Here is a 27603-nt window from a genome sequence, read left to right as displayed (position 1 = left end):
GTGCTCTAAAGAGAAAACAAGTCTATCTACTTTGAACCTATTTAAGGACACCTTACAGTGCCTGTGCGCCCCTAGGGGCAGATGACGAAGGACAGGATCAGAGAATTGCTTGGGATAGCATGGATAAAATAAATTAGCATCATTCATCTGCTATACCACCATACTACTTTGTAACTGAAACAATTGGCAACATCCTAGACCTGTAGGTAGAGAGAAATCTATGCTGTATAATCTTTAAATAAGACCTTCTCCTTGAATGGAGTAAAGCATAGCTTTATAATGAAGCAAGAGATTAGATCACTGTCATTGTGAACTAACCACATTCACAGTCATCTGAATACCACATAGGCGGGAGGAACCATGGAAAATTTCCAAAGCAAATTTTGCTTCTCAAGCCAGTTTGTATTCAGTTATGCAGACCTGACCTCACAGAAGTCACTGAGCATGGGAAGGAAAAGAGATAGGGACATTCACAAAATCCTGTTGGTTCTAGTTTCACATTCTCTTCTTCACAGTATCTCTCCACCACCCTATCTCCAGAACTCATTCACTCTACTCTCATCTTTCTATAGTTTGCACCATCCCCATTGGCTTCCTGTCTCTAGGACTGGCTGCATGGACATATTCTCTGAGTAACCTGGTGGGAGCACTCACATTTGACTTAAAGTTGTATTGGTATCATTTTGAAAGTCTCTAGTCATCAGAGAAGTAAAAATCAAAAAGACTCAGAGATTCCATCTTACACTTATCAGAATCAAAATCAAATACTCAAATGATCGCACATCCTGGCAAAGATGTGGAGAAAGGAGAACACTCCTCTATTGCTGTTGGGAGTACAAACTTGTACAATCACTTTGGAAATCAATCTGGCACTTTCTCAGAAAATTGGCAACAGCACTACGTCAAGACCCAGCTATATCACTCCTGGGTATCTACCCAAAAAGATGTTCCACCATATCACAAGGACATTTGCTTAGCTATGTTCATAGCAGCTTTATTCATAACTACCAGAATCTGGAAACAACTTGGATGTCCCTCAACCAAAGAATAGATAAAGAAACTGTGGTACATTTACACAATGGGATACTATACAGCTATTAAAAACAAGAAAATCTTGAAATTTGCAGGTAAATGGATGGAACTAGAAACGATCATCCTGAGTGAGGTAACCCAGACCCAGAAAGACACTCATGGTATATACCCACTTACAAGCAGATATTAGCCACATAATATAGGATAACCACACTACAATACACATACCTAAAGAAACTAAATAACAAGGAGGACCCCAGAAGAATGCTTAATCCTCATTCAGAAAGTCAAATTCAAAAGCAGTTGAAGAGAAGGAACAGGAAGAGAGCCTATCACAGAGGTCTTCTAAAAGACTCCACCCAGCAAGAGATCCAAGCAGATGCTGAGATACACAGCCAAACTTCAGAGTGGAGCACAGGAAGTCATATGTAAGAGTTGGGGAATAGAGGGACATGGAGGGGTCAGGAGCTCCACAAGGAGACCAATAGCACCAACAAATCCAGGCAGAGGAGGGGGTTTCTGCAGAGACTGATGCACCAACCAAGGACCATGCATGGGGAGGACCTAGACGCTCTGTGGAGATGTAGTAGCTAGGCAGCACAGTCTCCATGTGGGTCCCATAATATGGGGAGTAGTAGCTACTTCTGACATGGTCTCTGACCCCTACACATTGGTTACTTCCCCCTGACAGGGCAGCCTTGCCAGGCCACAGAGGAAGAGGATACAGTCAGTCCAGATGAGACTTGATAGGCTGAGGTCAGATGTTAGGGGAGGAGGGTTCAACCTTTCTAAGGACCAGGGGAGGGAGGGAAAAGGTACAAAGGAAGGAGGGTGGGATTGAGAGGCAATGAGTGAGGGGGTTATAATCAGGATCTAAACTGAACAAATTAAAGTAAATTTTATTTTAAAAATAGAAAAAGAAGTTCAATACCATATGAAGTCTCTAGACTTTGTACCTTTAGAACCATGAGCCCAAATAAAGCTCTTTTGTTATAAGTTGTCTGCATCCAACAAAATGCACTCATTGCCCCTTCCACCCACTTACAAAAGTGCCTTATCCTTCCCATAGAAAATAAAGTCTCTACCCAGCTTATAATGCAGAGTCATCTGTGGAAATCTGAAATATAGCATTGCTGAGGTACCCTCAAAACTGATAAAAGTAAAATAGTTGGAGTTTGGGGGAGGATCCTCAGAACTGGTAATATCAGGTCCCCACACATTTCATTTTTAAATTTTTATACAATTCTAGTTGAAACAGAATTATATCACTTTTCCCCACCCCTTCCCTCCCTCCAGCCCCTCTCAGGTCTTCCCCACCCCAGCCTGTCCCATGACCCACACTCTCAAATTGATAGCCTCTTTTTATCTGATTATTATTTTTGACATATAAATACATGTGTATACATATGCACAGATTATAAATATAACCTGTTGAGTCCATTCTTGCTGTTTGTACATGGTTTCAGAAAGGAAAAGAACCAATAGGTAATATGAGAATAATAGCTTCTAACCCAATTCCAGGTCTTCATGTCACCATCTTCCTTAAATACCTCTATGTCACCTATTACTGAAAAAATAAAATAAAATTCCTAATTTTGGCCCAGTAGTACTTTGGCCATTTTATTTTTTTTCACATTTTATAAAATATTTATTTATTTATTTTTCTTTTTTATTAATTTATTCATATTCCATCTCAATTGTTAGCCCTTCTCTTGTATCCTCCTATTCCTCCCTCCCTCCCACTTCCCCCCTTCTCCCCTCCCCTATGTCTGTGATTGAGGGAGACCTCCTCCCCCTATATATGCTCTTAGAGTATCGAGTCTCTTCTTGGTAACTTGCTATCCTTCCTCTGAGTGCTGCCAGGCCTCCCCATCCAGGGGATGTGGTCAGAAAAGGGGCACCAGGGTTCATGTGAGAGTCAGATCTCACTCTCCACTCAACGGTGGAGAATATCCTGTTCATCGGCTAGGTCTGGGTAGGGGTTCAAAGTTTACTGCCTATATTCTCCTTGGCTGGTGCCTTAGTTTGAGGAGGACCCCAGGATCCAGATCCACCTGTCATGAAGTTCTTCTTGTAGATTTCTAGGACCCGGTGGATCCCTCTATTTTCCCATTCTTCCATGCTACTCTCATCTAAAGTCTCAATAGGATGTCCTCTCTTCTGACCCACTTTCCTGGTAAGTAAAGTTTTTCATGGGACGTATCCCTTGGACTAGTGTCTCGATATCAGTGAGTACATACCGTTTGTCTCTTTTTGCATCTGGGTGAACTCACTCATTATGACAATTTCTAGTTCAATCCATTTGTCCACAAATTTCGAGAATTTCTTGTTTTTAATAGCTGAGTAGTATTCCATAGCGTAAATGTACCACAGTTTCTTAGTCCATTCTTCTACTGAGGGACACTTAGGCTGTTTCCATGTTCTGGCTATTATGTATAAAGCAGCTATGAACATGGTTGAGCATATGTCCCTGTTATGTGGTAGGGCATTTTCTGGGTATATTCCAAGGTGTGGGATGGCTGGGTCTTGAGGAAGCCCTATTCCCATTTTTCTGAGAAAGCGCCAGATAGCTTTCCAAAGTGGTTGTACTAGTTTGCATTCCCACCAGCAATGAAGGAGTGTTCCTCTCTCTCCACATCCTCGCCAACATGTTGTGTCTCTTGAGTTTTTGATCTTAACCATTCTGATGGATGTAAGATGGAATCTCAGTGTCGTTTTGATTTGCATTTCTCTGATGACTAACAAGGACGAGCATTTCTTTAAGTGACTTTGGCCATCTTCATGTCTCTTTTGTACATGCACCTCTGGATCTTTAGTAGCCCAGAAAGGCGTCCCCTATCTTCATCTCATCAAAACCTCTCACATTGTTTCATTCACCTAGAATGGCCCCTCCTCTTTGCTAACAGCAGGGATTCTCAAATGTGAGCAGGAAAAAGCCAGAATTCTCTGGAGAACTTGAGGCAGAATTCCCTGGAGAACTTGTTAAAAAACCCTGCACGCTGGCTGTGCTGAGTTCCACCCCAGGTTTTCTGACTGAGTACAGTTAAGGTAGACCTGAGATTTGAGTTACTAAGAAATCCTCAAGTGCTGTGGCTCTTGCTGCTGATCAAAACAGCACACATCAAAAACAAGGTGCCTGGACATCACCGTCAAAGCCTGACCTGTCCAACCTGTCTCATCTCCTCTTTTCCCACAATGCCTTCCTTTATGTCCCACCTCCTTTCTCCAGGTGACAGAGAGCATTCCTCTTCTAGGTCCCGTGGAGGTCTGTTTGCTCCTGTTGATTACAATTGCTACATTTCTTTCTCCTTCTGTACTACATGGTCATAGAAGCCATTTATTTTGTAGCTAGGTTTGCATTATCTACAACTCTCATTGCTATATACTTCAGAATGAAAAAAGTCTCAAACAAATGAAGCCATTTCTCTAATTATCTAAAGGAGGTACAGACTTTGAATTTGTGTCACATAGAATAGCACCTTTCATCTTTTTCTCGTTGATTGATAGTCACTTATTAATGTATAAAGAATAGGGGTGATGATGATTCTCTGTTAATATCACTTATTACATTCATTTTGTAGAAAAAAATGAAATGTTGAAGAATTTTCAAGAAGCATACAAATAAATACCCCAACAGAGAAATCTTTCATGTTCCAACAGTGATCCCAGCAGTGCCCTTCTTGGCAAAGGTTCAAGGGCTAGGGATGCAACTCAGTAGTAGAACTTCACGTTCACAAGTCCCTGGGTTCAATTCTCAGTGTGTCATGAAAAATCAAAGAAAGAGTAGGAAGGAGAAAGGGAGGGAGTCTAATTTCAGATCACAAATTGTGCTTATTGGTCACACTTCTATAATCTTCCATGTGAAACATTACTTGTATTGAGTGATTATATTGACTGTGTGGCCTTTGTGAAGATTTCAAGCCAGTCACTGTGGAGAACATATCTTACTTTGCTTTATTTGATCATTCCATATCATGAGATTCAAGGTACATGCTGAATGCACAGAATAAGCAAGCCAAAAGGCTTTGAAACTAGGCACTGCCTTATGATTCTGCAGAAGCTGCTCTCCCTTCCTCGAATTTCCAAACAGCCTCTTTGCAATCGACAGTGAAATTCCAGCAAGAAATGATTCCAGCAGGATCTGGGTTTGGTGGGATTTATTCATGCAGTACCGGCAATTAAATATAGGGTCTCTCTCATACCAAGTAGGTGCTCCACCACTGAGCCGTAGCCTGCTTTGCAAAATATCTCTTAAAATATAAAGTACAGGGTTTCATTGTAACATTTTCACATATGTATTTTTATTCTAATTTTTGGGTAGGCTTTCTATATGTAGTCCAAGCTGGCCTTGAACTCATGACCTTCCTGCCTGAGCTTCCCAAGAACTAGCATTACATGCATATACTAAGATACCTCTTTGGGAAAATTTTAAGAGAACAAGTTTCTCTTCAGCATCCTTCCATCTCTCTTCGTTGTCTTCTAATTCCTACCTTCCTGGTCCCAAGGACTCATGATTTTAAAATTTGTTTGTTTGGGAGACGGCATGTGCCGCAATGTATATGTGGAGATCAGAGGATAACGTGTGGGAGTTAGTTCTCTTCATCCATTATGTTGGTCTTCAGTATTGAACTCAGGTTCATCAGGATTAAGGGCAAGAGCCTTTAACTGCTAAGCTATCCTGTCAGCCCTAGCGTGCATGCACCTGTGTGTCTGTAGTTCGTTCTCTCTCTCTCTCTCTCTCTCTCTCTCTCTCTCTCTCTCCGCTCTCCCCTCTCTCTCTCTCTCTCTCTCTCTCTCTCTCTCTCTCTCTCCTCTCTCTCTCTCTCTCTCTCGCTCGTCTCTCTCTCTCTCTCTCCTCGCTCTCTCTCTCCTCTCGCTGTCCTCGCACACTGTCTCTGGTCCACACTGTCTCTGTGTCTGTCTGTCTGGTGTCGTGTGTGTGGTGTTGTGTGGAGAGAGAGAGAGAGAGAGAGAGAGAGAGAGAGAGAGAGAGAGAGGAGAACTTTCTGCCTTACTCTCTTGACTCAGGTGCCTTACTGAAACTGAAATTTGGCTGGTGCCAGCAAGCCTCAAACATCCTCCGTTCTCTCTCCACCCCAGCCTCCTGTAGTGTTGGTTTTGCAGATGCTCATGTTGTCATGCTTGGCTTTTTTATAAGAGCACTTGGATCTGAACTGAGGTCTTAATGTTTGCACAGCAGGTGCTCTTTCCCACTGAGCCATGTCTCCAGCTCCTCCCCCAGAATTTTCATACTGGTTGTATTAGCTGTTCAAAGTGTTCCACAACAAAGGTGCTTATATTCTAGCCAGACTTTTCTGCTCTTCTCATGTGTCCTCCAATCTCTGCCCCATATTAAGGTAATATAACAATTAAACGTAGCCTATAATTAGTAAGACCATATATTCTAAGGGCAAATAAGTCTGGTGGATACACCGCTGATCTGCTTGCTATGTGACAGTAGGAACACACTAAGCTCTAATACCTAGTAAGTCCCCTCCCTTTTGATATGCAGTTAATCATCTTTGTTGATACAAAGCTGATTTGAGCATGGTACTGTGACACACACACATAAAAATATAGTACACTTTAGAAAGTACTTACTGGACCAAATCTGTATCCAGTCAAGCAATTCATGTTCAGACTTTTCAATTACATGTATGGTTGTTCCTCAGTATCTGGGGAAGATTTGTTCCTGTACCCAGAAACCAAACACCAAGGATTCTCAAGTCTTATTTGTATAGCATTATATAGTATTTGTATAAAGCACATGCATATCTTGCTAAATTCCTTCAGTTGTTTCTAGATTACTTACAATCCCCAATAAAATGAAAATATTATATTAACAGTTGTTATACTGACTATATGACTTAAAGCAGAGGTTCTTAACCTGTGGGTCACGACCCCTTTCATAGAGGTCGAATATCAGATATCCTGTATATCAGATATTCACATTATGATTCATAACAGAAGCAAAATTAAAGCTATGAAGTTACAATGAAAAAAATCATGGTTGGGGTCACCACAACATGAGGAGCTGTATTAAAGGATTGCAACATAAGGAAGTTGAGAAGCACTGACCTAGAGACTAACAAGAGAAAAGCCTGAATAAGCTTAGTTTAGACACTTTTTTTCTCAAATATTTTGCTCTAAAGGAAGAAATGCTCATAGCTCCAATTCTTTCTAACTTGGAATCATCTGATTTAAGAAACACACACAAAAGAATCCTTGTTGCCAGTTATTTCAGAAAATAAACTTGTCCTATCTGCCCTCAACACAAACTCTCCTTGCCTGCTAAAGATACCAAAATCCTTCAGTGCTCAGGCATATTACATATTCAGTGCTATAGTGTTGCCATTTATCTATCTATCTATCTATCTATCTATCATTTATTTATTATGCCTTACATATCTTGTAATTCTGTGTACTTTCACTCAACCAGTATCTGCCACTTCTTTCAGGCTTTATTTGTCCTTAGTACAGAGCCAAGTATACTCCATGTGTTATTCCATTTAATTCTGGAAGTTTGAGTAAGGTACTTTTGTTACCCTCATTTTCATATGGGAAAATGACACTCAAAGGGGTTAAAAGAAAGAACTCTGAAAGGCACTCAGCTAGGAAATAACAGGGTCACATCTCTGTCCAATGCCCCGACCAGTTTTCTTAACCACTGACAAATACAATAAAAAAAACCTTTATCTTCAAATTCTCTGAAACAGCTTTTATAAAGGTACAATTAAAGTATAATAAATTACATATTAGAAGTGTGTGACATATGAAGTTATCATCATGATCAAGATAAGTGAAACTATCAATCGCTTGGAAAAGTTCCTGGGTCAAACCTGAAAATTTTTTTGTTTACATTATTTCTGGCTTTAGAAGGCACTATCTTCCCGGCTGGCCTGTCGTTCACTATGTAGACCAGACTAGCAAACTCATGGAAGTCTTGTGTCTCTGCCCCTCAAGTACTAGAATTCCAGGTGGGCACTGCTACATCCAGCATGGAGTATTGTCTTAGTGTACAAGAGTCCCAACTGACCATACCAACTCTATCCTTAGTATACTCATTTGTTTGATTAATGTCACAGTCCACCAATCTGTAAGTTGGATTTTCAATGCTAAACTTCATTTTCAGGTTGATACCCAAGCTAAGGCCACCAAGCAGAATGATGATAAGTTCTGAGCTAGAAAAAGCAGTCCAAGGAGTCATCTAGGCTGATTGATTTCTTCTTTTTAGGAATAAAATATATGGATTATTTATGAGATAAAATGAAATCTAAGTGTTCCTTTTGGACTCTTATATTTGAGGAAATATGGGCTGGGAACTTATAAGCTTTTCAAAAATCTTTATATTACTTAGCAAAGATATCTCCCATCTATGACAAAGGTGGCAGAGCCAGACAGCAGCTAAACTCATTTAAAAGAAAAAGACAGAAAGGGTAAGGGGGTGGAGAGTGGAAGGAAGGAAAAAACCTATACATCTGTTTATTTGATGAATGTACCTAGTAGTGATAGATCACCATCAAGTTCTTAGAAAATTATGCACAGGGGCCCTGAAGGGTTTTTCTTTATCAAATTGATTTATCAATCACCTTTACTCAAGTACAGCCTGCACCTCCCACACTGCTATAACATTTTCACTGTAAATAGAGAGGAAAACAGAGGTTGAAGAAGGATTGCACGAACATCTGGACCATGACAAACCACTGCCCTGGGCCGCTTTACCCACCAGTTTGATTTACAGTCTCGTTCATGAAATCTGATGGTAGGGGGAAAAGATTAATATCATTTAAAGCAGTATAACATTAGGATAAAAAGAGTGAGTTGTGTGTACTAACAGTAACAGTGAAGCCTTCTTAAGGAGGTGCTGGATACAGGGTCACAGAAGAAGGGGTAGCATTGCAAAGGCCATGTAGCCACTAGGGATAGCGATACACGTGAGTATAGCAACTGCAACTTGTTTTTATGGCAAGAAGCATTTCCAGCATTAGAAGTCAGTAAGGGCACTGTATTGCTGAGCTAAAAGAGATAGACACCCCTCCCACCAAAAAAGCCAGACAACTGGTGGGAGTGAGGCAATAGTTGCCAATTAGTTCTGTCTTTCTACCACATTCAAGGCAGTCAGATGTCTGGGTCTTTTTATTTTAGATAAATCCTTGCCTACCCATCAGAGATAAAGTACTTCTGCTTAGAACAGCTTCTGTGAGCAATAGAACTTAGCATAAAAGAAAAATTAAGCAAGGGGAAAGAAACTCTGCAGAGAACTCTGCACTTCCTCCCTTTCTTTTCCTGCCGAAATAGAGAAATGTTCCATAGTTGAGAACCAACATCTCTGTGGTAGGCTATCTGGGAGCCAAGTACTTCCAGGCCTCAGTTTCTCCACCGAAGGTGGGCTATAACTCATGCAGTAGCCTAGAAAACAAAATCATGTAAGAAAACAATATTTATGTATGTGCCATTGACTAGATAGAAATTGGATCCTGAAATTTGCAATGCAAATTCATGGAAAGACACTGTGAAGCTGGGTACAATGTCTCTAGATTCTTCCAAGTCTCTAATGATAGGAAAGACCTGTCCACTGCCAGTGTGAATGGATGCTCTCACCTTGTTTAAAATCAATCTTAAAATGTCCTTTAAAAAAAAACTATAAAATGCCCCCTGTGGCCATTGTTATATGGAAGGACACTGCTGAATCTCCTCAATATCTACCCCTAAAACACCCATGCTCCTCAACTAGCAACTGGAATCAGATATCCAGTGAGCATGTGTAACAATGTACTTTAAAAGTATAGAGTAAAATTCATTTATGTTAGCTTGATAGGAGTGATTCTGCATTTAATGTTTTACCTTGCGGAGCTTAAAAAGATTCTAAAAGTGTGGCTGGTTGGTGATGTAAAACAAAGACCAAAGACTGCACGTAAATAAATTAGGCATGTTAGAGCTACTTTCCTTTAGTGTAGAGGAAGATATTCAAAAGTGTGACAAGAATAGAATTTTATGTATAGTAAGCATTTCTGACCACCTCAGCAATTCTTGTAAAGTCCAGAAAACATTATGCTCCACAATTGTGAAAAATAAATCTGGGAGTTGGTCATTGGTATCACAGACAAGTCCCATGATTGCTTTTCTCTGTAGTACAGACCTTAGACTAAGAACTGTAGTCCCAGACTTGCAAAATGTAAACATAATTGGGTTCCAGGGACAAGTGCGACACTCAACCATCACCAAAGCAAGAGCATAGTTAATATAAAGGATAACGGAGCCAAAGCAGCCATCAGTATGGTGAGACTTAGGCTGATTACATAAACCCTGAAAAGTGAAATACACAGGAAGCCTAATCAATCGTTCAAAATGCATAACTGGAAATGCCCTATGTCAAATGAGCAATAAGGTCGAATCAGATTCATAAGATCAGAGTCAATGAACTCCTCGACTTCCTTCATTTTATAGGCCCGGAATATCTCAAATGGAGAAGAGGCTAGATCCCTTGATAAAAGATCTCAGTCTACTAACAAATTCTATACTGTTCATCTTTCTCCCAACCTTCCCAAGGGAATCCATTGCTTTCTTTCAGTAGAGCTGTGCACGATGGCAAAGGAAAATATTTTTTTAGGTTTTAAAATTTTATGTATAACTTCAATGCACCTGCTTAACTGTATCTTATAGCTGTATACTGATATATGATTCACATATGACACATGCACAAATTTCTCAATTAAAGAATGTATTTCAGTATCTTTTTAGTATTTCATAGATCTATGAGATAATATTCCATGCAATCATGAATGGACAAAAACATGGAAAAGTGTTATACATCTTTAGCCATCATTAAAATGCAAATTTAAATTATTTTGAGATTCCATGGCACCCCAGTCAGAGTGGCTACCATAAAAAATGAAAAAAAAAAGTAAATGCTAATGATAATGTAGACTGTAGAAACAAAGAACCTCTAGATACTGCTGTAGGAGTGCAAGTTAGTGTACCCAATGTAAAGATCAGTATAGATGTTTCAAAAAGCTGAAACTACAATCTAATGTGATCATGCTGTAATATCCCTGTATATATACCCAAAGGAATCAAAACCCAAATACATTAAAGATCCTATGTGCCACATTGATTGTAATAGTACTTACAATATCTAAATTATAGAAATACTTAAATCTCCAGTGAGAGATGACTGCATAAAGAAAATGGGGCATCAATACATAGTGGAGTATTATTTAGATATAAAGATGAGTGTAATTATGTTGCTTGCAAGGAAGTGTTTGAAATTAGAAAGCATATTAGTGAAACAAACCAGATGAATAAAAATAAATATCATAAGTTGTCTCTTACATTAAGAATAGAGGGCTTTTTACATATACATTTGTATTATTACACATATATACAATAAACTACCTACAGCAAGAAGAATCATGACACAATCAGGAAGTATATAAATGTTACATTCTTACTGTTTTGGCTATTTGTATTTGACAGTCTTGAAGAAAACATCTTTCCTATTTTGGTGCATCTAAAATTCTAAATGTAAATCAATCTCCATCACATCTTGTCATTATCAATTTAAAACATCTATCTAAACCCAAAAACATCTTAACCTCTAAACATCTAAGCTTAATTGTAAAACTAAACTATCTGGTTTTCAACCCCATCAAAGACTTGAGAAGGAATAAGACTTAATTACCTGAGTATACAGAAGGTGCAGATTAGCAACTTCCAAAATGAGAAGATGACAGAGACAATTTGGTGCTTGAACAGTTATTATTCAGAATAGAGGTTTTAACAAAGAGATGTGAAATAGAAGAGGGATTATTTAGGAACAGATAAGGGAACAAGGTGAGGGAAGAAACAGGACAAGAGAGAACAATGGGTGTAGCGTATACAGACACAGTATGGTGAATGTGTAAAAATGTCACAATAAAACTCATTAGTTTTTATGATTATTGAATAATCTGTGCAAAAATCACTACAGCAAATTTTAGAACATTTTCTTCAATTCAACAAACAACCACTCACCCTTTAGCTATCGCTTTCCCATCTTCCTCTAGCACAGGGAGTCCCAACTGTCACAATTCTGTGGTCCATTAATACAGTTCCTCATATTGTGGTGACCCCCAACCATAAAATTATTTTGGCTGCTACTTCGTAACTGTAATTTTGCTACTGTTATGAATCATTAGGTGAGCATCTTTGTTTTCTGATGATCTTAGGTAACCCTTGTGAAAGCGTTATTCAACGCCCAAAGGGGTAATGACACAGAGGTTGAGAACTACTGATAATAATGTTATTTTTGACTCTATAAATTTGTTTATTCTAAGCAGTTCATAAAATGAACCCATACATTGTGGAGTTTTTAAAATTGGCTTCTTTACTTAGCATATTGTTTTCTAAACTTATCCATGTTGCTATATATTAATGTACTATAGTTTCTTTTGTGGCCAATTAATATCTCATGGTATAGATGTGCCAAATTTTGTGTATTTTTTATCAGTTGATAGGCATGAAAATCATTTCTAACTTTTAGTTATAATAAAATTGCTGTGCACAACATGTGCCAGTTTTTGCAGGGCTATGTTTTCATGTCTCTTGAGTGTCTAAGAGTAGAATTGTCTTTCAAATGGCAGCTCTCTTGGGAAGCTAGTAGACTGATTTCCAAGGCAGACAACCCATTTGCGTTGCCAAAAGTAGTGTATGAGGATTCCAATATCTTCATATCCTCAACAACATGTGTGCTTTCATTATAGCCATATAGTATTATGAAGCAGCTAAAATTTGCATTTTTCCAGGTGTAATGATGTTAGCCATTCATCTATCATCTGAGGAGAAACAAAAATTTAAAAAATGAAGTCCATTTCCCTTTTAAAAATTATTCCTATTTTTGACAGTTTCATGCATGTATAGAGTTAATTTTTGGTCCTTTTCACTCCCTTTTACCCTGTCTCAGTCCTCCTTCTTTTCCTCTAAATCCTTTCTTCTTCTCAACATGTTCCCCTTCCTGCATCCATTCTTTTCTCTGTGTATATAACCTACTGAGATTAATTAGGGCTGTCTTCATGTGCACAGATGGGAGATTATTTACTGGAGCATGGGCAACTTATTAGTGGCTACACCACTAAATAAAGCAACACTTCTTCCTCTGTTCATTAATAGTCTCTCAGTAAGGGTTGAGTCCTCATAATCCCTTCATCTTAAAATGATGAAATATTTACACTCCCAACCTGCAGTTCTTGTGCAAATAATCCCAGTAGTGGTTCACTGGCATTATCCTCATTTTTTATTTTGGAATATTCATTTTCATAATATTGAATTTTAAAAGATCTTTGGATATCTTTGATAAGTCTGTCATAAGCTGTTTCTTTTTTCTTTAAACATTTTCATCCAATATATTTTGCTCTTTTATAAGTAGTTTCTCTCTGTGCATAAGTTATCTTCCTGTTTTCTTGACATTGTCTTTCACATAGTACATGATTTTAATGTCAATGAAGTACAGTTTATTACTGCATCATTTCCTGGATCAAGCCTTCAGTATTGTATCTATAAGATTAATTGTATGCCCATATTCACCTAGATTTTCTTTTACCTTGAGAAGATGTACAGTTTTTCATTTTGTTCTATGATCCATCCTGAGCTAATATTTATAAATGGTATGAGGTCTCTGTCTAGATAAATTTTTAAAGCATATCTCCAGTTGTTCCAACACTATTTGATAGAAAGATAACCTCTCCTCTATTGTATTGTCTTTGTTCCTTTGTCAAAGACAAATGTTGGTGTTTACAAGGCTCTACTTCTTGGCTCTCTTATCTATTCTATTGATCTCCTTGTCGAGTCTACTGCCAACCTCATACTATTTTGATCACTGCTTCAAGTAAATCTTTTCAGGATGGATAGTGTAAGTCCTATGCAACAGAATTTACTCTTCCCCTTCAACTTTGAATTGGCTATTCTAGCCATTTTGTTTCTTTGAAAAAATACTACAACCAGCTTATCAATATCAAACAAAAATATTGCTTTGTGTTTGAAATTGTGTTGAACTTATAGATCTGAGAACAACTATCTCAATAATGTTTAGTCTTTCTATCTGTCATCATAGATATCTTTCTTCCATTTTAAGGTATTTTTAACAGAATGTTATAGTTTTCTACTTGTATGTATTTTCTTAGACTTATAATATATGTATCCTTATTTGTTGGTGGTAGTACTGAAAATTGTAATGTGGTTTTTAACTTGTGATGCTATGTATTTATTGTTGGCATATAGTAAGGTTGTTGGGTGTATATTAACAATGTTTCCTTTTCTCCCCCCTGAGTCTCCCAGGTTTTCTATATAGATAATTGTGTTTTTTAAGAACAAAGACTTTTGTATCTTCCTTCCTAATTTGCATATACTTTATTTCCTTTTCTTATTTTGCTGTATTAAATAAGAATTCTAGTATGACAGTCAAAAGTAGTAATCAAACAGACTTCCTTGCCTAGTGATGCTCAAAGAGAAATTTTCAAGTGTTAGAGTGTAAAGCAAGATGTTGGTTATAGGATTTTAGCAGACACTCTGAATAAGGTCAAGAAATTCTACCTCTATCTCAAGCCACTTTATTGATGCCTTATTGATATACAAAGAGCAATAAATATCTAATGTTTACAACTTAGTGACTTTGAATACAAAATATATTTATGAAATTGATATAATTTATACCATAAACATATTGAGGGGCTGGAGAGGTGGATTCACAGTTAAAGAGCATTTGCTGTTCTTGCAGAAGACTGAAGTTTGATCCCAACCACCTCTAACTCCAGGTACAGAGGATCCAAAGCCCCCTTCTGGCCTCTTCAGTAGCTGATGAAGGTGTTCATACACACAGAGATACACACAAAAATAAAATATGTCATTAAATAAGAACATATGCATCTTAAAAGTTTCTTCCTGATGGGTGTGGTGGCGCACACTCAGGGAGGCAGAGGCAGGCTTATCTCTGTGAGTTTGAGGCAAGCCTGGCCTGGGGCAGGGGGAGTTTCTTTCTATTTTATCATTTTTGGAGGAGAACTTTTAATTGTAAGAGCAAATTTCTAAGCATATATTTAGCTATGTAATATAATGCTGTTAACAGACTGGTGTTGATACTAGATTTTGGGATCCAACTGTCTTTTGTAAATCAGACTTTGTAACCTTTTACTAATACCTGCCTATCCCCTTCCTAGTCCTTAGCAATCACCTCTTTAGTATGTTTCAGTCAGTTTTACTATTTTAGAATCTTTGCATACATGGTATTGTGGATTTTCAATTCTGTATATTACTGACATCACTTAGCATATTATCCTCTAGATTCATCTAGCTTGCAAATAAAAATTTACTTTATGTTTTTAAGCAGAATAATAATAAACTACATGTGTTGAATTTTCTTTATTCACTTATTATAAGTTGACACTTAGGTTGTCTTCATGTTTGAGGCATGACAAATAATGCTCAGGTGATCATAATAGCACATCTACCCACAATTCTGTTTCAATTCCTGTTAGACCATATTGTCCTCTTCCTTAGATACATCTAGTAATTTTTGAAGCTGTGTATTTTAAGAAACTAAATGTGGTTCCTAAGCAAATCATTGTTAGTTCTGTATGCCAATATTCTTTGTCTTCTGTTTACTTAAGTTAATGGACAAAGGTTAAACAGAGATGTCAGTAAATTCTCTGAACTAATAGTCCTTCTACCTTAGTCTGAGTCTCTACCTGTGTGTTGAGAGGAATATCAGTATTCTGGCGGGCAGTTAATGCTTGTGTATTGGCCACTACTTCCTACTGTGTTGAGACTCAATGTCATTCTTATATGGGTCAATAAGCCATCTCAGGCCATTTCTGGGCAAATATAGAATGAGAGAATAAACAGTGTTTGTCTTTCTGTATCTGGGTTATTTCACTCAATATAGTATTTTCTGGTTCCATCCATTTACCTGTGAATTAAATAGTGTGAACATTTTCATTATCCAGTCATCACTGAGTGGACGTATATGCTGCTTCTATTTCCTAACTGCTGTAAATAGAGAAAAAATAAACATGGCTGAAAACGTATCTTTGAAGGAGGATGTTGAGACTTTTGAGTATAATCAAAGGAATGGTATAGCTGGGTCAGATGGTAGATTTATTTTAGCATTTTGAGAATTCTGTACAATAGTTTCCAAAATGGCTACACCAGCTTGTAATCCCACCAAAGAGTTCCTCTTCCCTCATCTCCTCACCAGTACCTATTCAGTTGTTTTCTTAATCTTCACTATTTTGATTGGTATGAGATAAAATCTCAAAGGGTTTTTAAAATTTGCATTTTTCTAATTGCTAAGAATGATGACTTTTTGAGATATTTTTTAGCTAATTTTATTTCTTCTCTTAAGAACTTTGCTCAAATCTATCACTCATTTTTAAATTGTGGTGTTTTGGTTTTTTTGTTTGTTTGTTTGTTTGTTTGTTTGTTTGTTTTTGATTCTTTGTTTTACAGGTTCTTCTTGTATTCTGGATATTAATCCTCGGTCGGGTGTTAGATCCTAGCTGGCAAAGATTCTCTCCTATTATGTGGATTTCCTTGTCACTTGGTTGATTTCTTTTTCACTTTGTTGTAGAGAATTTTTTAATTTCATGAGGTCTCATTTATAATTTGTGGTACTAATTCCTCAGTAAATTGGAACCTGTTCAGAAAGTCCTTTCCTACACTTAGATTTGTAGCGCACTACCTATGTTTTCTTTTTAGAAGTTTCGGCATTTCAGGTTTCACACTGAGGCCTTTGATCCATTCACAGTCGATTTTTGTGTGGAGTGAAATCTATGACTCTAATGTCATTCTTCTACATGTGGATTCCAGTTTCCTCGGCATCATTTAATGAAGATGTCTTTTCTCCAATGTTTTTGCTGTTTTGTTTAGAGCATTTTTTTTCCAGAGTTGCTGTGGGGGGAAGTTTCTTTGATGAGGTGTGGTAGCTATACTTAGCTGTGTTTTAAGGATGAAATTTAAAATGCAATAAAGAATTATTGTTAGTCTAGCAATGTGGAAGTAGTGGATTCTTTTCTTCGATCCATGACCTCCCTAGCCTCAGGAAACTTGCTAACTTTCTAGTCCCAGGAATGATTTCCTTCCTGTTGTGTGGGCCTTAATTCCAACTAGACAGCTGCTGTCTGCCACCGACATGTGAGTGCCACTTCTTGCACCTTCTTGCATATCTTGCTATGCTGGCAATTGTCAAGCTTCACAGGTGTTGCAGCTGGGTAGCACTGTTAAATTCCTTCCCTCCCTTGGCCATTCACATAGTATTTCCTGGAACCATGGAAGCTAGACCTCAGGTAAACAGCTTTCAGATCAGAACCAACTCAAGTCATCTGGATCCTGTGTCCTAAGAGGGTGGTACCTTCAGCAATATGGGCCCACCCTCAATCCTGATAAGGTAACCATGGGCTACACTGATAATCTGTACTGTTTGGGGAGTCACTTAGATTACCGTAACTAATCTTGCATCTGTTACTGGAGATTTTGTTAGTCTATGGTTCATATAGAGAGCATTATCACCTCAAGTGACTTAACTGCCTTTAAGATACAAATACATACATACATACATACATACATACATACATACATACATTTATACATACATACATACATACATACATACATACATACATACATACACACACACAGTCACACAAAATGTGTGTGTTAGACTATACACCTTTTGATAAAAATTCTACATCAAAATTCCACTTTTGACTCACTTTTTAGATCATAGTAACAAGGTAATAAGTAACAGAAACTGCATTTTCTTAAATACCACTAATTTTAAAAAAGTTTTTCTTTCTTTATTTTTTTAAATTTATTTATTTACTTTACATCCCTATCTCGGCCCTCTCGCTTCCTCTCCTCCCGGTCCTGCCCTCCCACCTTCTTCCCCATTTTCCCCTCCCCTTTCTCCTCAGAAAAAATGAGCCCACACCCTACCAATAAACAACGTAGAAATAATAATTTCTTAATTCATGGCGTTGGAAAGTTGACTCAGTAGCTAAGAGCGCTGGCTTCTTTTACAGACCATCTAGGTTCAGTTTCCTTACTAACAGCTTTAATTCCCAGAGAATCTGGTGCAATGCCCTCTTCTGGCCTCTGAGGGCACTACATGAATGTGGTGCACAGATGTACACATAAGTAAAACAAAGCAACACACATAAAAATAAACTAAATGTTAAGATAATTTTCTAATTAATAACAGCTCTGGAGTAAGATTAAAGTGAATAAAAGTCAGGGGAATGGAGTTTTCTTAAAGATTTTTCAGGCAGGACAAATACAACTGTTTTGACTGAGTCTTTGTAGTGTTTGAAGCCCCTTTTGTTCTCTCTAGTTACTACAAGGATGCAGAACCTTTTGATTATTGTATCTGCACCATTTTAATGTAACCAGGAATCTACAGAGTGAGTTATAGGATTATTGAAAGTAAAATTGTAATAATTTTCCTGTTTATATCGATTGAGTTTTGGTTTGTTTGTTTGTTTGTTTTAAATAAATGCTTCTTGGACTGTTACAAGGCTTTGCTGAAGCACCAAATCCTAAAAAGAATTTTTAATATTTCTGACAACTTTGCAAGAATTTTCATAGATTTTGTGGGAGATCATATGTGTTTAACACATATGCCAGAAATTAGTCTCATATGTTGAGTATTTTCACATTCCTAAAAGTAGTCTTCATCTTTGTCTGTTATAGAGGAAAGACACTTGAAATTTAATTTGCTGAACTGCTTCCTATAAAAAGTAGTAGCACCATGTGACTAACTAAATGCAACTTCAGAAAGATTCAGGTCAACTGACATTAGTCTAGTGACAGTTCCATGAATCACCAGTGATGTTCAGATTACACCAAACTGTCTGCCAGAAGAAAAAAATCTTAGGGAGTCATTAATTTATGCACACAAACTGAAAATGATTTATCTCGCGGGTAGTATTTTATCTTTTTTCAGATTTTTAATTATAGATTTCTCTTAGCCCTTTAGTGACTGCTAGCATACATCCACGGTGTCATTGGCTTGCTTTTTGTCATGGCCTTTACTTTCACTTGTACTCTAACATGCTAGTAAAACTTTCCTATAGTGATGTCAGAGTATATTACATATTGCCTCAATCTCGCCTGCAAAAGCCGCTTCTCCACAAGGAAAGTGGTGAGATAATGGACAGGAGATAAAAAGCAAGGTGCTTGTAACCTAAGACAGTCTATGAAAGAGGAAAAAAAAACTGAAAAGAAGCCAAAGTTTGCAGCCAAGCAAAACAGTTTATATCAGCGCCTAATGAAGAGAACAGGGTACAGAGTGGGCTAGACAACTAGAAATACATGAGAGGAAGAAGAGGAGGGGCCAGGATATAAAACACTTGACAAGCAGGCTATTATATGTGTTAGTGTCTTCTATTTATATAAGGTTGCGTGCGTATTGAAGAATTAGATGATGTGCTTAAAAAATGGAATTAACCTACAGCCTTAATTATAAGGGGTCTAGAGAGAGCATCCTAACAGGTGATCTGACATCCAGATGTGAGAAATACTGAAGTCCTTTGTGGATGACAGTGATATGGGTGACATTAATAATCAAGATAATAGGCATAATCTTCATTCTTGAAAGGGACAATGGAGAAAAAGATCTCTTCTAACAAAGCAATCCTTAGACTTGTGTAGAAGAAAGACCTTGTCTGGTTCCCCCTTATGATGCAAATCAAAGATCACAATGATCCATTAAGATGGCTCTGAACAAAATGACAGCTATTTCTGGAAGTCAGCCCTCAGGAAGTTATAGTCACAAATGACAGAAAATCAGAGCAACCCCTTCTTCAAGGTTAGTTCTGTCTTACCTTTGCAGAAGGCTTGTAATATTGGACTGAAATTGGTGCAGGAGAATAGGGACTGTATCTGGATTATCTACTATACTTAATCAGTAAGAAAGGCATACACTGATCATTTCGCCTTCAAACTTCATTGCTTTTGGCCTGAATTATCTTGTTTGCCATTCTGTATCAAGTATGTAAATGACTGACAATTCCAAGTACGATAAATGTCACTAATGCTTTGAAAACATTTCTAATATTAATAAGCAGTTAATTTTAAGCTTGACATTGATATTAGCAAGTGTTTTCCTTATCTTCTTTAAACAATAGAAAAGACACTGGAGACCTAAATCCTACTTGAATTCATCCTTCAAGTGAATGAAGAGCTAGGACTAGAATCATTTCTAGAATGTACACTTCATTTGCACTATTTGACACATAGCAGCATACACTAATCTTTCCATCTAAGTCACCATGACATGATTTTCTATTTTTATCATATATTTTTATTTTTACATATACATTTATATTATTACACATATATAAAATAAACTACATAGAGCAAGAAGAACCACAAAACAATCAGGAATTATATAAACGTTACATTCATAGTGTTTTGACTATTTGTATTTGGCAACCTTGAAGAAAACATTTTTCTTATCTTGGTGCATCTAAAATTCTTAATGTAAATCAATACCTATCTCATTCTATCAACTTAAAACACGTATCTAGACCTAAAAACATTTTAACCCCTAAACAATTAAGCTTAATTGTGAAACTAAACTATTGGGTCTTCAACCCCACCAGAGACTTTAGAAGGAATAAAATTATCTGAGTAAACAGGAAGTACAAGTTAGCAGATTCCAACTTGAAAAAAAATGGCAGAGACAGTTTTCTGCCTGAACAGTCACCCATAACTCTCTATAACATTGGAGCATCATCTTCAGCCTTCTGGCCCAATATATCTGACAGACGTATTTGTGAGGCAGGAACTATTGAGGACTTGCTTACCCTGTCTTGGCAGAGTTTGACTGTTGATTCTGCCTGCATCTAAGCTTGCCTATTTTTAGGCAGAATTCTGTCAGTGGTCGAAATGAAGACATTTTGCCCAGTGGCTGGTTTGCTACATTTGAAGCCATCTCCATAAGGAGGTTTTTCATGTTTATCATCTTCTTTGAGGTTGGCTGGGTATTGCCAGGAGTTAACCTGTCTTGTTGTCAAATAATCATTAAAACAATAAAACCATCTGTAGGACTCTAAAGTTTTTGAAGAACTTATCTATTTTACCTTATCTGTCTATAAAATCATACCTATCTGTTACACCTAGGGTGAATATTCTTGTGATATAAATAGACTAGTAATTGACATGACTATGATTTGACCAATTGGCCATTAACTTGTCTAACTTACTTATCCTAAACAGCATACAATAGCACTTTCAAAGTATTGGAGGTAAACCTTGTATTCTACTTGAGTGGTATGGGTACAATACTTCATATTAGAATATATATATAGAATATATATATAGTGTGTGTGTGAAGAATAATCTTACATTTGAATTATATACCAATGTATCAAAATTAAACTTATTTTGCATCAAGAATCAAATGGACCTAACAGATATCCACAGAACTTTTCACCCAAACACAAGAATATACCTTCTTCCCCATACCACACAGAACCTTCTCCAAAATTGACCATATAATTGGTCACAAAGCAAGCCTCAACTGGTATTAAAAAATTTAAATAATCCCCTGCATTTTATCAGACCACCATGTTCTAAAGCTGAATATCAACAACAATATAATTAACAAAAAGCCTATAAACACATGAAAACTGAACAATGTTTTATTCAATGACAACTGAGTCAGGGATGAAATAAAGAAATTAAAGACTTCCTAGATTTAGAATTAAGCAATTGTTCAGGAAACCTTGTATAAAACTAAACTTTGTATAAAACTAAAATTCTTTGGGTAAAAACAAGAGTGACCTGGTTTTCATGAACCTAATATGCAAAACAAGAAAGTTACAAAACAGTCATGTGGCAGGTCTATAAGGACACACTCAACAGAGCTTCCTGCGCACATCGAAGCACTTAAGATCATTACTTGTTAGAACCCTCTGGGACAGAGAAACAAAGCTCAATGTAAAGATCCATTGCCAAATGAAGACCAATGGGATGAAATAAGCATCTTTGAAGTATTAGTGGAAGTCGGGAAGAAAAAGACTCTCTTCAACAGGGCCTTGGTTTACCTTGACAGTATTAGGGATCTAGTAGTCAGCCTGGGGTGTGGCTATTCTTAGTTGCACAGAAAGCAGTGCTCCCAATCTTAAGCATAGACTTGGGTATTAAACCTTCTGCTTCTCCTTATGTCTCATGTCCTCCAGTCTGTTATTAAGTCCTTTGAAGAAACTCTAAAGTTCCTCTATTTTCCATTCTAGATGGATTCCCTTCTTTTGTAGTGTAAGTTCCATTCTGTCATAATTTAGTTCTCCATTTGGCACAACCATTGTAATCACTTTATATATCTTTCTTTTTATTTGTTTTTCTGTACTAAGAGGACTTCCCAATGCCTAGCATCTCAACTAGATTTTCAATATTTTCCAACATGTAGCTAGACACACCTTACCTATTCCTATATTATTTCCTTTCTTTTGAAACATAGTCTTACCCACGACAGTGTCAAATCCCATCCTGAACTTCAGATATAATGGATATTCTCCCAGCTCCTATAGCTACCTATTCAAATCCAACCCACCTTAGAGATTCAACTCAGGTTCTAGCCTTCTATTTATTTTCCTAACCACTACCCCCAATAACTCAACTTAATCTTTAGGATTTTATTTAGTTCCAGCTATGCTCAAGGTGGTGACCTCTTTTTTGATTTTTTAGACATGGAAAAAATGGCTGGCATGGTAGTACACATGTAGATGCATAGCCATTGGGAGAAGCATTGGGAGTTCAGACCATTCTCGGCTCCATAGTAAGTTTATGGTCAGTTGGGACTACCTTAGACCCTGTATAACAGAAGAAATGGTATAAAAAGAACTGTTAACATCTGGAACCCATTTTATAATGTCCCTCTCTGAAACAGAGATGATTCTGAGTGACTATAGGGAATGAGAGGCCATCAATTGAAGGGCTCTAAATGTTTCATCTTCACAAGATGAAAATGACATATGTTGAAAACACTTAAATATATTTCATTCATGACAAAGTATCCATTTGTTAAAGACCTGAAGAGTCTTTAACAGCTGAGAAAAAAAAAAACTTTGAACTAGAATTCACATTGAACATGGAAAAAAACAAGATTAAGTTCTGTTTCCTTGGATTTCTTGATGTTTTCTTCCCCCTTAGAAGCCACTGTTGATAAAGGAAACCAATTTTAAAAAGTGCAACAATATGAAATTGAGAGATTTAAAAAATACCCTTGGTAATTGAAGTTCTGAGAAGCTATACTGGGAAAGTAATTGGAAATATATGTAAAGAATTTTATATAAATAATGTACATATCAAATGTAAGCAATGGCCATAAATGTCTCCTTAAGTGTCTCCAAACTGGAGAATAGTCAAATGCACTGTGACTAATTAGCATGGTGTGTTAGTCTGTGACAGGATGAAACACATTCTCTCAGGCTTACCTCAAGGCCACCCTCCTATACAAGAGGAAATGGTCCTGAGAAGGATAGAGATTTAGAAAGTGTTAATACAGAAAATGATGTATGAAATTTTATTTTAAAAATTAAGCAAAAACAGTGGGTAAGAAAACCTGTGCTAAGAATGAACACATTAACACCGTACGTGGGGGAAAGGAGGGGGGTTATTTTAAATCATGTCATTTGAATTCCTATGAGAAAATGTGCATAATTTTTTTCTAATTTTTATTTTTGAAATCATTCCATAGACATATAGAAGTCGAAAAAAACAACCTAAAGAACTCCCATGTACCCCTTGCCCATATTCTCTACTACAATTTATTAAGAAGTCCCTCTGCCCCATTTAAAGAGATTTTGATAATAAACTCTTGTGTGAACATTATCACTTCAAATTTTAAATTTAAGGTGTAAGCCAAAGAAGACAGACACTGACTTGTCATGACCAACCCAATCAAGGATAAAAGCAGCTCTCAGACTAATAACCAATTACACTGCCTTCTATTTGCTACAATCAGTGTTGCTACATTCTGTCTTTCTCTTGACTGCTTCAAAGAACATTGTGTAGACATAGTGATAATGAATTCTGAGCAACAGATTTAAGGTCCCCTGTGCAGCTTGGTGACTTAGAGGAGGATATATATATATATATATATATATATATATATATATATATATATATATATATATATTCACTCTAGTAAATGTGAAAAATATTGACTTAATTCAGCTATTAATGGTTTGAGAAAACATCCTTGAACATCAGCAAGTAGAGAAAATATCTTATATGAATAAGAGCACTGCATACACAGCCAAAGCCATAAAAATGCATTACAGAAATCAAAGGATACAAATGTGATCTGCGTATTTTTTCCTAGAATTTTAAAAGCCTCTTTCACTAAAGCTATTTCATAGTTGAAGGAGGCATTTAGCCCAACAAGCATGAAAATGTTCTATACCTTCTGTATCCAGTAGAGTATCCTGAGCCATATGTGACTATTAAGTGTTTAAAATATGACTGGTACAACATTTATACGTGGCTTGTGGCTACTGTACTTGGCAACAAAGATCTAGGCCTTTCTGCATCCTCAATAGAAAAACTCTCTCCATTTCTAATCTCTTCTTGATCTCTATGATGACTACACCCACTACCAGCAGCACCAGATACCGTTTATGATAGTGGTCAATCTCAGATGCATATTATATTTACTTGGCAAGCTATTTTAAAATGTTAATGTAAGAGAGAGTTGACTCGGGCTTGAGTACTTTTTAAAACTCTTCAAGTGGTTCTAATATATAGCAAAAGATGAGTGCCTTTGAACAGTATATTGCTAGCTGTGAATTCTCTCTGTGTGGTTCCATATGCTGACTAGATTCACTTGCTAACATTCTAAAACTTACATTTCATTTTCCTTGCCCAAGCCCTTCAAGCTATAATTACTGAACCTATTCAGCTCTAATATTTATTCTTTATTTATTTTACATAGTCATTTTTCCCCAATTCATCATGGCCTACTTTTCTCATTTCCTTTTCTGTATAGTTTTAGTTATTTTCTCCACCCCCCTTCTTCCCTCCCTCCCTCCTTCTATGTCTCTCTGTCTCTACCTTCTTTGTCTCTCTGTGTGTATCTCTCTTGTTTTTGATTTTTGTTTTGTTGTTATTGTTGCTGTTGTTGTTGTTTTGTTTTTGAGTCAAGTCTCACTATGTAGCTCTCACTGTCTTGGAACTCACTATGCAGACCAGGCTGGCCTCAAGTCACAGAGATCCACCTCCCTCTCTCTCCCATGTTCTGGGATTAAAGGCATGTGCAACTGTGCCTGGTTTTTAGTTATTTTCTTAATGGTTGCCTTAGAAGTTACAGTTAATATATTAAAGTACTTCTCGAATGTATAAATTCATTTTATTTATTGGTAGGTCAATGTTTCAGATACTCAGTGTTGACTTTTGTCTAGAGGGAAAGGGTCTGATTCCAGTTCAGGAGTGACCAAGAGAATATGCAAATGTGATTTCTTGCGGGGTCAGCCTCTTGAGCAAAGTCTAGGAAATGTGAGAAGTAAGAAGGCAGGAAGAAATCCAAGTTGGTCACCAGACTGGGTTAAATGATCAATTCAAACTGGGCCATCAAGGACTGTGAGGATGGCCCATGTGGATGGGAATCTGGGCCACTCATGTCTGAACTAGTGCACAAAGGGCATAACCAGAGCTAAGCCTAAGAGGCTGGGAATGGTGCTAGCAAGCAAGGTTCTAGGGAATTTGCCAGGCTATGACAATGTGTATGTTGAGTGAACAGAGCTAGGCCTGGGAATATAAGGCATGGAAAGTTGATAGCGATAGCTTTCTGTTGGAATTATTTAGTGGAGTGACAGATTTCTTTATTGTGATATTTTTGATGGTATCTTTTCTTCACTTTGCTCAATTTTTATGTAATTTTTGTACATTTATCATTCAATTTAAACATCATAGTTGCCCAATTCTGTATAAAACCTGGACACTGATACCTTTAAAAGTGTATGTACTACCTCCCTGGCAATGGGCAAAGAGACACTTTGTTGACAGTGTTCTTCTTATATGAGATAGGGGCAGAGCAGTTGGCAGTCCTTTGTTCACCCTAACTTGATGCCTGGCTTGGCAGTCAAAGCTGTTTTATGCCTAGAACACAAAAACCAAATAAAATCAAATCTACATGGTGTAGCCCAGGAGGAAGAAGACAGGCAAAGACTTGCATTCCACCATGCCATGAGGTACAGGTCGGGGAAGATGCACACCGACCTGCCCTCTGCCCAATGGCACAGGGTGGACCATAGACACAGAGAGCCCTGCCTACCACCAAGCAGCACAGTGAGGGAAGAGGAAGATAGACAGTGACAGGCTGACCGCCATGCCACCCACAGAACCACCCATCAGCATACAGCACAGGCTGTTTGTAGCCACCTGCTTGCTGCCACCCCATACAGTGCTAAGGATGTCACCTAGAGGCCCACCAGCCATGTAGCCAGCCTACAGCCAGAGTCACCACAGTGTGCAAGTATGTGGTGAACATATGGAGAGAAAGAAGGAGTAGAACAAACTGAACATTATGAAGAGAGATGGAACTGGAGACCCCAGGGTAGAGAGGAGTAGCCTGTTGTGGGTAGACACCCCTGCCACCTGGGGCCATGGTGAGGGCCATAGTGAGGTCCCAGCCTGAGCCACTGCTGAAGGCCATGTAGTCTGTGGGTCATATTACCACTAGAGAATATGGCAACATCCCTGATCCAGGCAGCCACCCAGGATCACGTGGATGTCCAGGGGGCTGTACAGAACTGGCCCCATTACTCATTGTCTGTGTCTGGAGAGCTGGCCCTACATCTCATCAGAGGAAGCACTCTGGGCAGCACAGTGGATCTGGTGCTGGTGGCAGGGGGGAGGGTGAGCCAACTCCAAGGGTATGAGTGTGGGAGAACTGACTCTGGCAATTGAGAAAGCTGCCCACAGGATCATGGACTCAGGAGAGCTATCCCTGCCCCTCACCTGCTTCAGTACTCAAGAGAACAGGCCCTGCACCTCACCAGTACAGCACAGTAGAGCTGGGCCTGCTGGCAGGGGCATGGGTGAGCTGACCCCACCACTCCTCTACCATGGGGTGGCCTGGGCTCAGGGAGAAGATTTCTCCCCTCTTGCCCCTCACCACCTTAGGCAGGTGGGAATGTTGAGTCAAGAGAGTGGGTGACCTGGCTCTTGCCCCTCACCAACTGCAGCACTGAGAGCTGAACCTGCACCTCACATGGGTAGCACAGTAGTGCTGACCCTGGTCAAGAGGGTACAGGTGAGGCAGCCCCGAGGGAGAAAGAGAGAGAGAGAGAGAGAAAGAGAGAGAGAGAGAGAAAGAGAGAGAGAGAGAGCTGCCCCTGCCACTCATCTGCCTTGAGGTGGTGTGGGGTTGGATGTGATACCCTTTCACCTTTTACCTCAGCACCTACAACAGTTGGGAGAGCTGGCTCCTGGGTCATGACAGTGGGTGAGGTGGCCCTGTTCCTCAATGGCTGCAGCATTCAAGAGAGTGGGCCCTGCACCTTGCCTGAGCACCACAATGGACTTGGCCCTTGTGATGAAGAT

The 27603-nt window shown here is 38.1% G+C and overlaps 1 protein-coding gene and 1 non-coding gene across 2 annotated transcripts in view; both read left to right on the top strand.

Moving 5' to 3' along the window:
• Trpc5 (transient receptor potential cation channel subfamily C member 5) overlaps positions 1 to 27603 on the top strand; it is a 259616-nt gene that overhangs the window by 85452 nt on the left and 146561 nt on the right. The window lies entirely within an intron of this gene.
• Positions 26027 to 26170, top strand: LOC127186037 (small nucleolar RNA SNORA48). The gene has a single exon (XR_007830291.1). It is a non-coding gene; the product is annotated as a small nucleolar RNA SNORA48 (small nucleolar RNA).

Source organism: Acomys russatus, chromosome X, assembly GCF_903995435.1.
Source record: "Acomys russatus chromosome X, mAcoRus1.1, whole genome shotgun sequence".
Taxonomy (NCBI): domain Eukaryota; kingdom Metazoa; phylum Chordata; class Mammalia; order Rodentia; family Muridae; genus Acomys; species Acomys russatus.
This window is presented reverse-complemented; position numbering and strand designations above follow the sequence as displayed.